General features: G+C 48.9%; 8 pseudogenes; all 8 read right to left on the reverse strand.

Moving 5' to 3' along the window:
• Positions 1 to 6: 6 nt before the first annotated feature.
• On the reverse strand, positions 7 to 125 carry LOC141125129 (5S ribosomal RNA; annotated as a pseudogene).
• A 94-nt stretch (positions 126 to 219) lies between these two features.
• On the reverse strand, positions 220 to 338 carry LOC141125088 (5S ribosomal RNA; annotated as a pseudogene).
• A 5,941-nt stretch (positions 339 to 6,279) lies between these two features.
• LOC141125159 (5S ribosomal RNA) lies at positions 6,280 to 6,398 on the reverse strand (annotated as a pseudogene).
• A 2,052-nt stretch (positions 6,399 to 8,450) lies between these two features.
• Positions 8,451 to 8,569, reverse strand: LOC141125170 (5S ribosomal RNA; annotated as a pseudogene).
• A 97-nt stretch (positions 8,570 to 8,666) lies between these two features.
• On the reverse strand, positions 8,667 to 8,795 carry LOC141125075 (5S ribosomal RNA; annotated as a pseudogene).
• Positions 8,796 to 9,713: 918 nt separating this feature from the next.
• LOC141125128 (5S ribosomal RNA) lies at positions 9,714 to 9,832 on the reverse strand (annotated as a pseudogene).
• A 78-nt stretch (positions 9,833 to 9,910) lies between these two features.
• On the reverse strand, positions 9,911 to 10,030 carry LOC141124211 (5S ribosomal RNA; annotated as a pseudogene).
• A 1,117-nt stretch (positions 10,031 to 11,147) lies between these two features.
• Positions 11,148 to 11,267, reverse strand: LOC141125113 (5S ribosomal RNA; annotated as a pseudogene).
• Between the last annotated feature and the right edge of the window lie 1,218 nt (positions 11,268 to 12,485).

The following is a 12,485-nucleotide window of genomic DNA, read 5'->3' on the forward strand; positions in this document are numbered from 1 at the left end:
GAAAGAAGCCTACGGCACCTGTTATTCCCAAGTGGTCTGCCACCCAGGTAGTAACCAGGCCGACCCTGCTTAGCCCCCGAGAATCAGATGAGATCAGGTGCTTTCAGGGTAATCTGGTCATAGGCAAACTCTTTTGGCACAACCCTCTTGAGAAACGGCAAGATGGTCACCTCGGGAAACAAGCCAAATAGTAGGTCAAGTCCAAAAGAAAAAAAAATAAGCCTACGACACCTGGTACTCCCAGGTGGTCTCCCATCCAGGCACTAAACAGGTCAGACGCTGCTTAGCCTCCGAGTTCAGACGAGATTGGACGCTTTCAGGGTGATGTGGCCGTAGGTAGCTTCTGGAGGCACCCTCAACCCTCTTCAGAAACGCCAAGATGGTTACTTCGGGAAACAAGCCAAAAAATAGGTCAAGTCCAAAAAAAATATAAAGAAGCCTACAGCACCTGGTGTTCCCAGGAAGTCTCCCATCCAGGTACTAACCACGCCCAACCTTGCTAAGTCCCCGAGATCAGGCGCTTTCAGGGTGATGTGGCTGTAGGCAATCTCCTTTGGCACCCTCAACCCCCTTGAGAAACGCTAAGATGGTCACCTCGGGAAACAAGTCAAAACCGGAAAATTGTATACTCACCTTTCCATAATTTTCCTTTCCTGTCGCATCTTCATGGCAGCATACACTTTGGGTTGTGGCTCCGCCCCCACAACCTGATAGGACCACATAAGTTGCAGAGAAGGCTCCTGCCCCAGTATTCTCTGTATATATACATCACCTCAGAAGGGTGGGCGATTGTTTGCTGCCATGAAGATGCGACAGGAAAGGAAAATTACGGAAAGGTGACTATACAATTTTCCGGTTTCCTGTCGCATCATGGCAGCATACACTTTGGGGAATAACTCGCAGACTGGGTGGGAATGCAGTCTATTAACAAGGAATAGAAGAGTTGGCCTGGATAACGGTTCTTCTGAAATCCACTGTTGATAAGCGAGTGGAATCCACCTTATAATGAGACATGAAGGTGTTTCTGGCCACTCTGCAAATGGTTTCCGCCGAGACTCTACAGTAGGCCGCCCAGGAAGTTGCCACTGCCCTGGTGGAATGCGCCTTTTAGCCCTCAGGTATCTGGTAAGTACTTAACGAGTAAGCCTTCTTGATGGCCTACACTAGCCATGAAGCGATGGTGCGAGAGGATGCCGCTTGACCTCTCTTAAAGCCGTGCGGGATGGTTAAAAGGTTTTCCGTTTTCCTGATGGGTTTGGTTGCCAAAAGGTATTCCAAGATGTTGCCCTTGACGTCTAATGGATGAGGGTTGCCCTGATCCGTGACAAGCGCTGGGAGGTTAATTTCCTGGTTGAAGTGAAAAGACGAGGATACCTTGGGGATGAAGCGATCTGAAGGCCTCAAGACTATTCTGTCTGGGTAAACAATCAGGTACGGCTCCCTAGCCAGCAAGGCCTGCATCTCTGAGACCCTTTTAGCCGATGTTATGGCAATTAAAAACGAGACTTTTAGAGTTAGGTCCCAGAGGGAGATGTTCTTGAGCAGGAAGAAAGGTTCCTTCGATAGGGCTTCCAGGAAAACTGAAAAATCCCAGACCGGGAAGGAAGGCTTTCTGGGGGGAGTCTTAGTTTTAGGCAGGCCCTTTGAAACTGGATAACAAGGGGATTTTGTGCCCACTTGACTCCGGTCAATGCGGATAGGGCTGACACTTGGACCTTCAGGGTGCTTGACCCAAGGCCCTTCTCTAGGCCCGACTGCAGAAAATCCAGAATCTGTTATACTGAACGAGAGGATGAGTCCCAGCCTTTCTGCTGTGAGAAGGCAACTATTTTTTCCCAGACCCTTCTGTAGGTGCTGTTGGTGGTAGGCATTCTGGCCTGGAATAAGGTATCTACCACCTTTTGGGAACAGCCCTGGTCTAGAAACCTAGCCCTTTCAGCTTCCTAGCCGTCAGATGCAGCTTCTCTGGAGTTGGATGAAGTAGATGATCCTGAGAGAGCAGGTCCGCCGATAACAGGAGAGGAAGGGGGTCTGCCGTGTTCAATTGCAGGAGGATAGTGAACCATGGCCTCCTTGGCCAGAAAGGAATCACAGCTACTACCAATGCCGCTGATCTCTTGAGTCTTAGAAGGAACCTCGCTATGAGGGGAGTCGGGGGAAAGATATAGCCCAGACGGAAATTCCAGGGGTGTTGGAGGCAATCTGTTCCCTCCGCTGATGGAAAGGGAATCCTTGACAAGAACCTCTGACACTTTGTGTTTGCTGGTGTTGCTGCAAGGTCTATATCCGGTGATCCCCAGGTCCGAGATATGAGGGTGAAGGCCTGGGGACTCAGAGACCACTCGTTGTTGGATATGAAGCTTCTGCTTAGTGAGTCGGCCAAGAGGTTCTGGGCTCCCGGGATGTAAAACACCCTCAAGTCCGACAGGTTCAGCTGTGCCCATTCTATAACAGGACGGACCTCCTGGATCATAGAGCTGCTTCTGGTGCCACCCTGTCTGTTGATGTAGGCGACAGCCACTCTGTTGTCCATTCTCAGGAGGACCTGCTTCCCCCTCAAGTGAGGGCTGATGGCCAGGAGAGCTTGGAATACTGTCTTCATTTCCAGAAAATTCGAAACGGAATCCTGTGCCCTGAATGGCCAGTGGCCCTGACCCGCGTAGTCTTGATAGTGTGCCCCCCACCCCTCCAGGCTGGCATCTGAGGTCACTACCTCCTGAAGAGGGGTGACTATGTGTTTGCATCTCTTCAAGTTGCGAGGTAGTGTCCACCACCATAGCGATTGCTCGACCTCCTCTGAGATGGAGATTTGTTGAGACATTGACGTGCCGTCCCACTGGCGCAAAAAGGAGGTTTGAATGGGGTCTTGAGTTCCACTGCGCCCATTGGACCATCGGAATAGTCATTGACAATGAGCCTAGGATACTGAGGCATGCTCTCGCTGGTAATGTTGTGGCTAAGATTGATTTTCTCACTCTCTGAATCAAGAAAGGGATTTTTCCGTTGGAAGCTCCACTGTGTTCATCTGGGTGTCCAGTTCGGCTCCCAGGTAGACCATTCTTTGGGTGGGCTGGATATTGATTTTCCCCCAGTTTATCAGCCACCCTAGACTCTGCAGTGTGGAGACTAGAATTTCCCAGTGTTGAATGAGAGATTCCTGGCTGTCTGAAAGAAGGAGGATGTCGTCCAGGTAATGATGGACCCTTAGTCCTCTATCTCTCAAGGAGGCTATTACCGGTAATAGGACTTTCGTGAATGTCCCGGGGCAGTAGAAATTCTGAACGGGAGGCATTGGAATTGGAAGTGTTGATGGTTTATTGTAAAATGAAGGAATTTCTGGAATGCGGCGTGAATAGGCATATGCAGATATGCCTCCTGGAGGTCGATTGAAAGCATCCACTCTTTTAGATTTATTGCCTGGAGGATTGACTGCAGGCTTTCCATTTTGAATGACTCTACTCGAATTGATCGGTTGAGGTTTTTTAGGTCCAAGACCGGACGCAGATCCCCTGATTTCTTTTTGACCAGGAATAGCGGGGAGTAAAAGCCTTTGTCTCTTTGTGTTAGCGGAACCTCCACTATCGCCTGTTTTTGGAGAAGATCCTGGATGTACTTGATTAGTAACAGCTTTCTTTCTCGAGATGGTGAAAGATTGGTTATGCAGAACTGATCCCTTGGGGGGCGTCCTTTGAACGACCATCTGTGCCCGAATCAGATGGTGGCCATCGTCCATGGGTCTTTTATTATTTCCGCCCAGACCAGCCTGAATTTTGTGAGTCTGGCTCCCACTAGCGCTGGCTGGGCGGGCGTACCTTCAAAAAGACTTCTGGTCACCGGAGGCAGGGGTTTAGAGTTTTTGGAATTTCAGGAAGGACATCTTTGGGTTCTTCCAGCTCCTTCTATATTCCTTCCCAGGCCTATAGGCTTTTGCATCTCTGTATCTCTCCGGGAGATTGCTCCTGAAGGGAGGCGGTCTCTGCTGTTTCGGTCTTTTATCCGAGGGGATAAGCCCTGATTTTGCGCCGGTTACTTTCGAAATAGCTGAGTCCCCCCGAAGAGGTTTTCCCTGTCATACGGAATTCAGCACCAGTTGGACTTAGAGGCGGGGTCTGCCGCCCAGGGCTTCAGCCATAGCGCCCTTCTGGCCATTACAGAGGCCAGCATGGCCCTTGATGCGGATTTGATTGTGTCCACTGAAGCCTCTGCCGCAAAGTCCCCCGCAAGACTAAGTTCTTGCAAAGTCTTGACTATCTTTTCTTGATCCGCCCCCTCAGAGACGAGCTTTTCGGTGCTTGAAGACCAGCTGGAGATAGCTCTTCCTACTGCTGCAAGTGCCACGGCTGGTCTACAAGCAGATAGGTAGGCTCTTTTGGAGGTCGGTGTCAATCTTTCAGTTGTGCACTTCTCTGAATGTTACTGCGTCTTCGATAGGAAGCATCACGTGCCTAGCTAGACGTATCAAGGATGAGTCTACTACTGGGGGGGAAACCAAGCGATTCACTTTAGGCTCCTTAAGCAGGTATAATTTGGCAAGTCTGTTAGTTAGACTGGTCTTTTTTTATTTTTTCTGCCATTCCTCCCTAATTAGCTCATCCAACTCGTCGATGAATGGTAAAGTCTCTGGGTCCCTTTTGAGATTCTGAAAATATTTTCTCTGTTTCTGCTGGGTCGCCTTGGGTTCCTCCCAGTTTATCGCTTCTTTGACTGATTTGACAAAAGGCTCTAAACAGCGATGTTTCCAGCTCTTCGTTGTCAGACGGAGGATCTTGTTCCCTTGATGAACTGGGAGGAGCGGGTGAGGCACTTCGGGCTGTAAATTCTGTATCGGGAGTTGAGACTTCAGTGGATTCCCTGGTGTCCAGCTCTTTCCCTTTGGTGGCTTCATCGAAGCATCTGTGTCAGGCCAGCTTATCTGGGAGGGCGGTGGCCCCACATACCCAGCAAGAGTTCCTGGTGGGACGGGAGTGATGCACTGGTGACTGATGCCTGCGAGCAGGGGATCTTCTGCGGTTGGAGTGGCTATGTCTTGAATAGGATTTAGATTGACTCCTTCTGCGACTTCCCCTGTGGCCTGAGCGACTTCTTCCGTGACTTGAGCGGCTTCGCCTGTGGCTGGAGCAGCTTCTCCTGTGCGAGGTCTCTCTGCGTCTTGAATTGGACGATCTTGAGGACCTGATAGGGCTGACCAGTTTAGGCAGCGTTAGTGGAATCCTGCTCTCTTTTTCAATCTTCACTACTTACCAAAATAATTCCTCCCCCCTTACCTATTAGGCTGACGGTGATCTGCTGGAGCAGTGGCCTCCATAGGGAGAAAGTAATGGATCACCTAGGATAGTCAGAAAAGTAAAGGAAATGCAAAGTAAGGCAGGAAATGGGCATGCGATAGGACAGCCACTTACCCAGAAGGGGGGTACATCAGGATTACAGGCAGAGCAAAAGAAGCAGACAAAATTCAGAGGAGCAGGCTGGAGCAGTGAAAAGAGTGTTATGGGCTTTTTAAAACTGCCGCCATAGCTGCTGTAATCACGTCCTGCTCGCGCATGCGCAGTAGAGCCGCGCGATGCCCAGCGCCATTTTGGAGCCTGGCAAAGTGAAGAGGACACCCTCAGACGGTACACTGCACATGCGCGCAAGCGCTGAGACGCTCGGCACATGCCAGGGAGCCTCACCATGGGGCTACAAGGCTCAGAAACCCCAGTGAAAGAAAAAGAAAGTTCAGAGACTGCTGAAAATAAACTAAGCCTGTTTAAGGCTTATACTGAAGACACTGACAAACCTCTGAGATCACCAGAGCGGGGTTCCTTCCATCTAGCTCATTTAGAGGCTGTACAGGCAAGGACTTCCACCCAGGAGAGGCTAGAACCTGGCTGGGGCAAAGCGGTAAGGGGCTGCTAATCCATTCGACAGGTGAGGAAAAATAAGAGAATACTGGGGCGGGGGCCTTCTCTGCAACTTATAGTTATGTGGTCCTATCAGGTTGTGGGGCGGAATCACAACCCAAAGTGTATGCTGCCATGATGCGACAGGAAAAATAGGTCAAGTCCAAAAAAAAAAAAAAAAAAGAGCCTTCGGCACCTGGTTCTCCCAGACGGTCGCCCATTCAGGTTGCTAACCAGGCCCGACCCTGCTTAGTCTCAAATAATAGACAAGATCGGGCACTTTCAGAGTGATGTGGCCAAAGGCAAACACCTTTGGAACCCCCTTGAGAAACGCCAAGATGGTCACCTCAGGAAACAAGCCAAAAAATAGGTCAAGTCCAAGAAAAAAAAAAAAAAAAGAAGCCTTCGGCAGCTGGTATTCCCAGGTGGTCTCCAATCCAGGTACTAAACAGGCCCGACCCTGCTTAGCATCCGAGATCAGATGAGATCAGGCGCTTTCAGGGTGATGTGACCATAGGCAATCTATCTTGGCACCCTCAACCCTCATGAGAAACGCCAAGATGTTCACCTCGGGAAACAAGCCAAAATATAGGTCAAGTCCAAAAAAAAAGAAGCCTATGGCACCTGGTATTCCCAAGTAGTCTCCCATCCATGCACAAACCAGGCTCGAACCTGCTTAGCCTCCGAGATCGGGCACTTTAAGTTTTATATGGCCATAGGAAATCACTTTCCACACCCTTAACCCTCTTGAGAAACGCGAAGATGTGTCATGAACAGATGTGACCAGAACCGTGTGATCTGCGACAGAGGACACCCAAACGTATATAAGTGAAAATATAATAATTTATTAAAGAAAGTGAGTAATATAATACAACCAACTCCAATATGACACAGTGCAATAACCAACCACAGACAGAGACCCACAAATAACAACAGACAGATAAGTGCAATAAATGGGAAATACCAGGTTCATAAATAATAGCCAGGCCAGGGTCATACACAGCAGATCAGCAGATGGACAGGGGATGTTCCAGAGACATAAACGTAAGCCAGGCCAAGGTCATACACAGGGAGGTCAGCAGATGGGGTATGGAACACAGGACAGGGAGAGGATGGATGGGTCAGACTGCAGGCAGGGATGCAAGGTAACAGGTGGGACAGGATAGGGTCCGAGACAGGATCAGGTTCAGGACACAGGATCAGATTGCTAGCAGGTCAGGAGGCAATGAAGAAATCAAGGCAAACATGTGAATGTTTGCCGGGTATTTATAGGCCTGTGATTGGCCTCAAGTGACACCTGATTGTAGGAGGTACTGTCTGCTCCACACTGCCAGGATGCATCCGCTGGTGGACGCCAGTACTGCGGCCCAAAGATGATATACTATTAACAGGGAAAAGCTCTCCTGACAGTTCCAAACTGCCAGGAGACACCTGCTGGTGGACCTCAGTACTGCATGCCAAATAACAGGTCTTACCAGCGGATGGAACATTTCCTGACAAGATGGTTACCTCGGGAAACAAGCCAAAAAATAAGTCCAAAAAAAAAAAATAAAGAAACCTATGGCACCTGGTATTCCCAGGCGGACTCCCATCCAGGTACTAATCAGGCCAGATCCTGGTTAGCCTCTGAGATCAGGCGCTTGCACGGGGATGTGGCCATGGGCAACCTCCTTTTGTACCCTCAACCCTCTTGAGAAACATCAAGATGGTCACCGTGGGAAACAAGGCAAAAAATAGCTCAAGTCCAAAGTAAAAAAGAAGTCCACGGCACCTGGTAGTCCTAGGCGATCTCCCATTCAGGTACTAACCAGGCCTGACCCTGATCAGACGAGATCGGGCGCTTTCAAAGTGATGTGGCCGTTAGTGATCTCCTTTGGCACTCTCAACCCTCTTAAGAAACGCTAAGTTGGTCACCTCTGGAAACAAGCCAAAAATTAGGTCAACTCCAAAAAAAAATAAAAAGAAGCCTACAGCACCTGGTACTCCCAGGCAGTCTCCGATCCAGGTACTAACCAGACCCAAACCTGCTTAGCCTCCGAGATCAAATGATATTGGCGCTTTCAGGCTGATGTGGCATCCTTTGGCACCCTCAACTCTCTTGAAACACACCAAGCTGGTCACCTTAGGAAACAAGCCAAAAAATAGGTCAAGTCCAAAAAAAAAAAGGATGCCTACGGCACCTGGTACTCCCAGGCGGTCTCCCATCCAAATACTAACCAGGCCTGATCCTACGTAGCCTCCGAGATCAGGAGCTTTAAGGGTGATGTGGCCATAAGCAATCTCTTTTGGCACTCCCAACCCTCTTGAGAAACACCAAGATGTTCACCTCAGGAAAGAAGCCAAAAAATAGGTCAAGTCCAAGAAAAAAAAAGAAGCCTAAGGCATCTGGCATTCCCAAGTGGTCTCCCATCCAGGCCCGGCCCTGCTTAGCCTCAAATAATAGAAGAGATCGGGCGCTTTGAGGGTGATGTGGTCATAGGCAATCTCCTTTGCAACCCCCTTGAGAAACACCAAGATGGTCACCTCAGGATACAAGCCAAAAAATAGGTCAAGTCCAAGAAAAAAAAAAGAAGCTTTCAGCACCTGGTATTCCCAGGTGGTCTCCAATCCAGGTACTAAACAGGCCCAACCTTGCTTAGCATCTGAGATCAGATGAGATCAGGCGCTTTCAGGATGATGTGACCATAGGCAATCTCTCTTAGCACCCTCAACCCTCGTGAGAAACGCCAAGATAGTTACCTCGTAAAACAAGCCAAAAAATAGGTCAAGTCCAAAAAAAAAGAAAGAAACCTACAGCACCTGGTATTCCCAGGCGGTCTCCAATCCAGGTACTAATCAGGCCCGATCCTGGTTAGCCTCTGAGATCAGATGAGATCGGACAAGATCAGGTGCTTTCAAGGTGATATGGCCATTAGCAATCTCCTTTTGCACCCTTAACCCTCTTGAGAAATGCCAAGATGGTCACCTCGGGAAACAAGCCAAAAATAGGTCAAGTCCAAAAAATAAAAAATAAAGAAGCCTACGGCACCTGGCATTCCTAGGCGGTCTCCGATCCAGTTACTAACCAGGCCCGACCTTGCTTAGCCTCCGAAATCAGACACTTTCAGGTTGATGTTGCCGTAGGCAACCTCCTTTGGCAGCCTCAACCCTCTTGAGAAACGCCAAGATGGTCACCTCTGGAAAAAAAGTCAAAAATAGGTCAAGTCCGAAAAAAAAAAAGAAGTCTACGTCACCTAGCATTGCCAGGGGGTCTCCCATCCATATAATACCCAATCCCATTGCTGCTTAGCCTCCAAGATGAGATGAAGCACATTCAGAGTGATGTGGCCATAGGTGACCTCCTTGTGCTACCTCAACCCTCTTAAGAAACGCCAAGATGGTCACCTCAGGATACAAGCGAAAAAATAGGTCAAGTCCAAAAAAAAAAAAAAGAAGCCTACGTCACCTGGTATTCCCAGGCGATCTCCCATCCAGGTACAACCCTGCTTAGCCTCCGAGATCAGATGATATTGGCGCTTTCAGGGTGAAGTGGACGTAGCCAATCTCCTATGGCACACTCAACCCTCTTGAGAAGCGCCAAGATGGTCACCTCAGGAAAGAAGCCAAAAAATAGGCCAAGTCCAAGAAAAAAAAAAAGAATCCTAAGGCATCTGGCATTCCCAGGCGGTCTCCCATCCAGGCCCAACCCTGCTTAGCCTCAAATAATAGACAAGATTGGGCACTTTGAGGGTGACATAGCCATAGGCAATCTTCTTTGGAACCCCCTTGAGAAACGCCAAGATGGTCACCTCAGGAAACAAGCCAAAAAATTGGTCAAGTCCAAAAAAAAAAAGAAGCCTACGGCACCTGGATATCCCAGGCGGTCTTCCATCTAGGTACTAAGCAGGCCAGACCCTGCTTAGCCTCAAACATTAGATGAGATTGGGCGCTTTCAGGGTGATGTGGCCGTAGGCAATCTTCTTTGGCACCCTCAACCCCCTTGAGAAATGCCAAGATGGTCACCTCGGGAAACAAGCCCAAAAAAAAAAAGAAGCCTACAACACCTGGAACTCTCAGGTGGTCTCCCATCCAGGTACTAAGCAGGCCCGACCCTGCTTAGTCTCCGAGGGTCAGACGAGATCGGGGGCTTTCAGAGTGATATGGCCATAGGCAACCTCATTTGGCACCCTCAACCCTCTTGAGAAACGCCAAGATAGTCACCTCGGGAAACAAGCCAAAAAATAAGTCAAGTTAAAAAAAAAAACAAAAAAAAGACACCTACAGCACCTCGTATTCCCAGGCAGTATCCAACCAGGTACTAACCAGGCCCGACCTTGCTTAGCCTTCCAGATCAGATTCTTGCAGGGTGATGTGGCCATAGGCAATCTCCTTCGGCAACCTCAACCCTCTTGAGAAATGCCAAGATGGTTACCTCGGTAAACAAGCCAAAAAATAGGTCAAGTCCAAAAATATTTTAAAAAGCCTACGTCACCTGGTATTCACAGGCGATCTCCCATCCAGGTACAACCCTGCTTAGCCTCCGAGATCAGATGATATTGGCGCTTTCAGGGTGAAGTGGACGTAGGCAATCTCCTATGGCACACTCAACCCTCTTGAGAAACGCCAAGATGGTCACCTCAGGAAAGAAGCCAAAAAATAGTTCAAGTCCAAGAAAAAAAAAAAGAAGTCTAAGGCATCTGGCATTCCCAGGCGGTCTCCCATCCAGGCCCGACCCTGCTTACCCTCAAATAATAGACAAGATCGGGCGCTTTGAGGTCGATGTGGCTGTAGGCAATCTCCTTTGGAACACCCTTGAGAAACGCCAAGATGGTCACCTTAGGAAACAAGCCAAAAAATTGGTCAAGTCCAAAAAAAAAAAAAGAAAGCATACGGCACCAGGTGGTCTCTCATCCAGGTAATAACCAGGCCTGACCCTGCTTAGCATCAGCGATCAGATGAGATCAGGCGGTTTCAGAATAATGTCGCCATAGGGAATCTCCTTTGGTACCCTCAACCCTCTTGAGAAACACCAAGATGGTCACCTCTGGAAACAAGCCAAAAAATAGGTCAAGTCCACAAAAAAACAGAGGCTAGGGCACCTGGTATTCCCAGGTGGTCTCCCATCCAGGTACTAACAAGGCCTTGCTTAGCCTCCGAGATCAGACGCTTTCAGGGTGATGTGGCCATAGGCAATCTCCTCTATCAACCTAAACCCTCTTGAGAAACGCCAACCTGGTCACCTGGGGAAACAATCCAAAAAATAGGTCAAGTCCAAAAAAATAAAAAAGAATCCTACGGCACCTGATATTCCCAGGCGGTCTCCCATCCAGGTACTAGCCAGGCCTGACCCTGCTTACGCCTCAAATATTAGATGAGATCGGGCGCTTTCAGGGTGATGTGGCCGTAGGCAATCTCCTTTGGAACCCTCAACCCTCTTGAGAAATGTCAAGATGGTCACCTCGGGAAACAAGCCAAAAAATAGGTCAAGTCCAAAAAAAAAAAAAGAAGTCTACGACACTTGGTATTCCCAGGTAGTCTCTCATCCAGGTACTAACCAGGCCCGATCATGCTTAGCCTGCGAGATCAGACGAGGTTGGGCGCTTTGAGAGTGATGTTGCCATAGGCAACCTCTTTTTGCACCCTCATCCCTCAACCCTCTTGAGAAACGCCAAGATGGTAAGCTCGGGAAACAAGCCAAAAAATAGGTCAAGGTCAATTAAAAGAAAAAGAAGCCTACCGCACCTGGTATTTCCAAGCTGTGTCCCATCCATGTACTAACCAGGCCCAACGCTGCTTAGCATCTAAGATAAGACAAAATCGGCTGCTCTCAGGGTGACGTGGCAGTAGGCAATCTCCTATGGCACACTCAACCCTCTTGAAAAACACCAGGATGACTACCTCGGAAACAAGCCAAAAAATAGGTCAAGTCCAAAAAAAATTAAAAATGTCTACGGCACCTGGTAATCCCAGGCAGTCTCCCATGCCAGGTAATAACCAGGCCCGTCCCTGTTTAGCCTACGAGATGAGATCGGGCGCTTTCAGGGTGATGTGGCCGTAGGCAATGCCCTTTGGCAACCCTCTTGAGAAACGCCAAGATGGTTACCTCAGGAAACAAGGCAAAAAATAGGTCAGGTCCAAAAAAAAAGTAAATAAGCCTACGGCACCTGGTATTCCCAGGCCATCTCCCATCCAGGTACTAACCAGTCCAAACTCTGCTTAGCGTCCAAGATCAGGCGCTTTCAGTGAGATGTGGCCGTAGGAAATCTTCTTTGATACCCTCAACCCTCTTGAGAAACGCCAAGGTGTTTACCTCGGGAAACAAGCCAAAAAATAGGTCAACTCAAGGTGACCTCCTTGTGCTACTTCAACCCTCTTGAGAAACGCCAAGATGGTCACCTCAGGATACAAGCCAAAAAATAGGTCAAGTCCAAAAAAAAAAGAAGCCTACGTCACCTGGTATTCCCAGGCGATCTCCCATCCAGGTACGACCCTGCTTAGCCTCCGAGATCAGATGATATTGGAGCTTTCAGGGTGAAGTGGACGTAGCCAATCTCCTATGGCACACTCAACCCTCTTGAGAAGCGCCAAGATGGTCACCTCAGGAAAGAAGCCAAAAAATAGGCCAAG

This window comes from Aquarana catesbeiana, linkage group LG01, assembly GCF_042186555.1.
Source record: "Aquarana catesbeiana isolate 2022-GZ linkage group LG01, ASM4218655v1, whole genome shotgun sequence".
Classification (NCBI taxonomy): domain Eukaryota; kingdom Metazoa; phylum Chordata; class Amphibia; order Anura; family Ranidae; genus Aquarana; species Aquarana catesbeiana.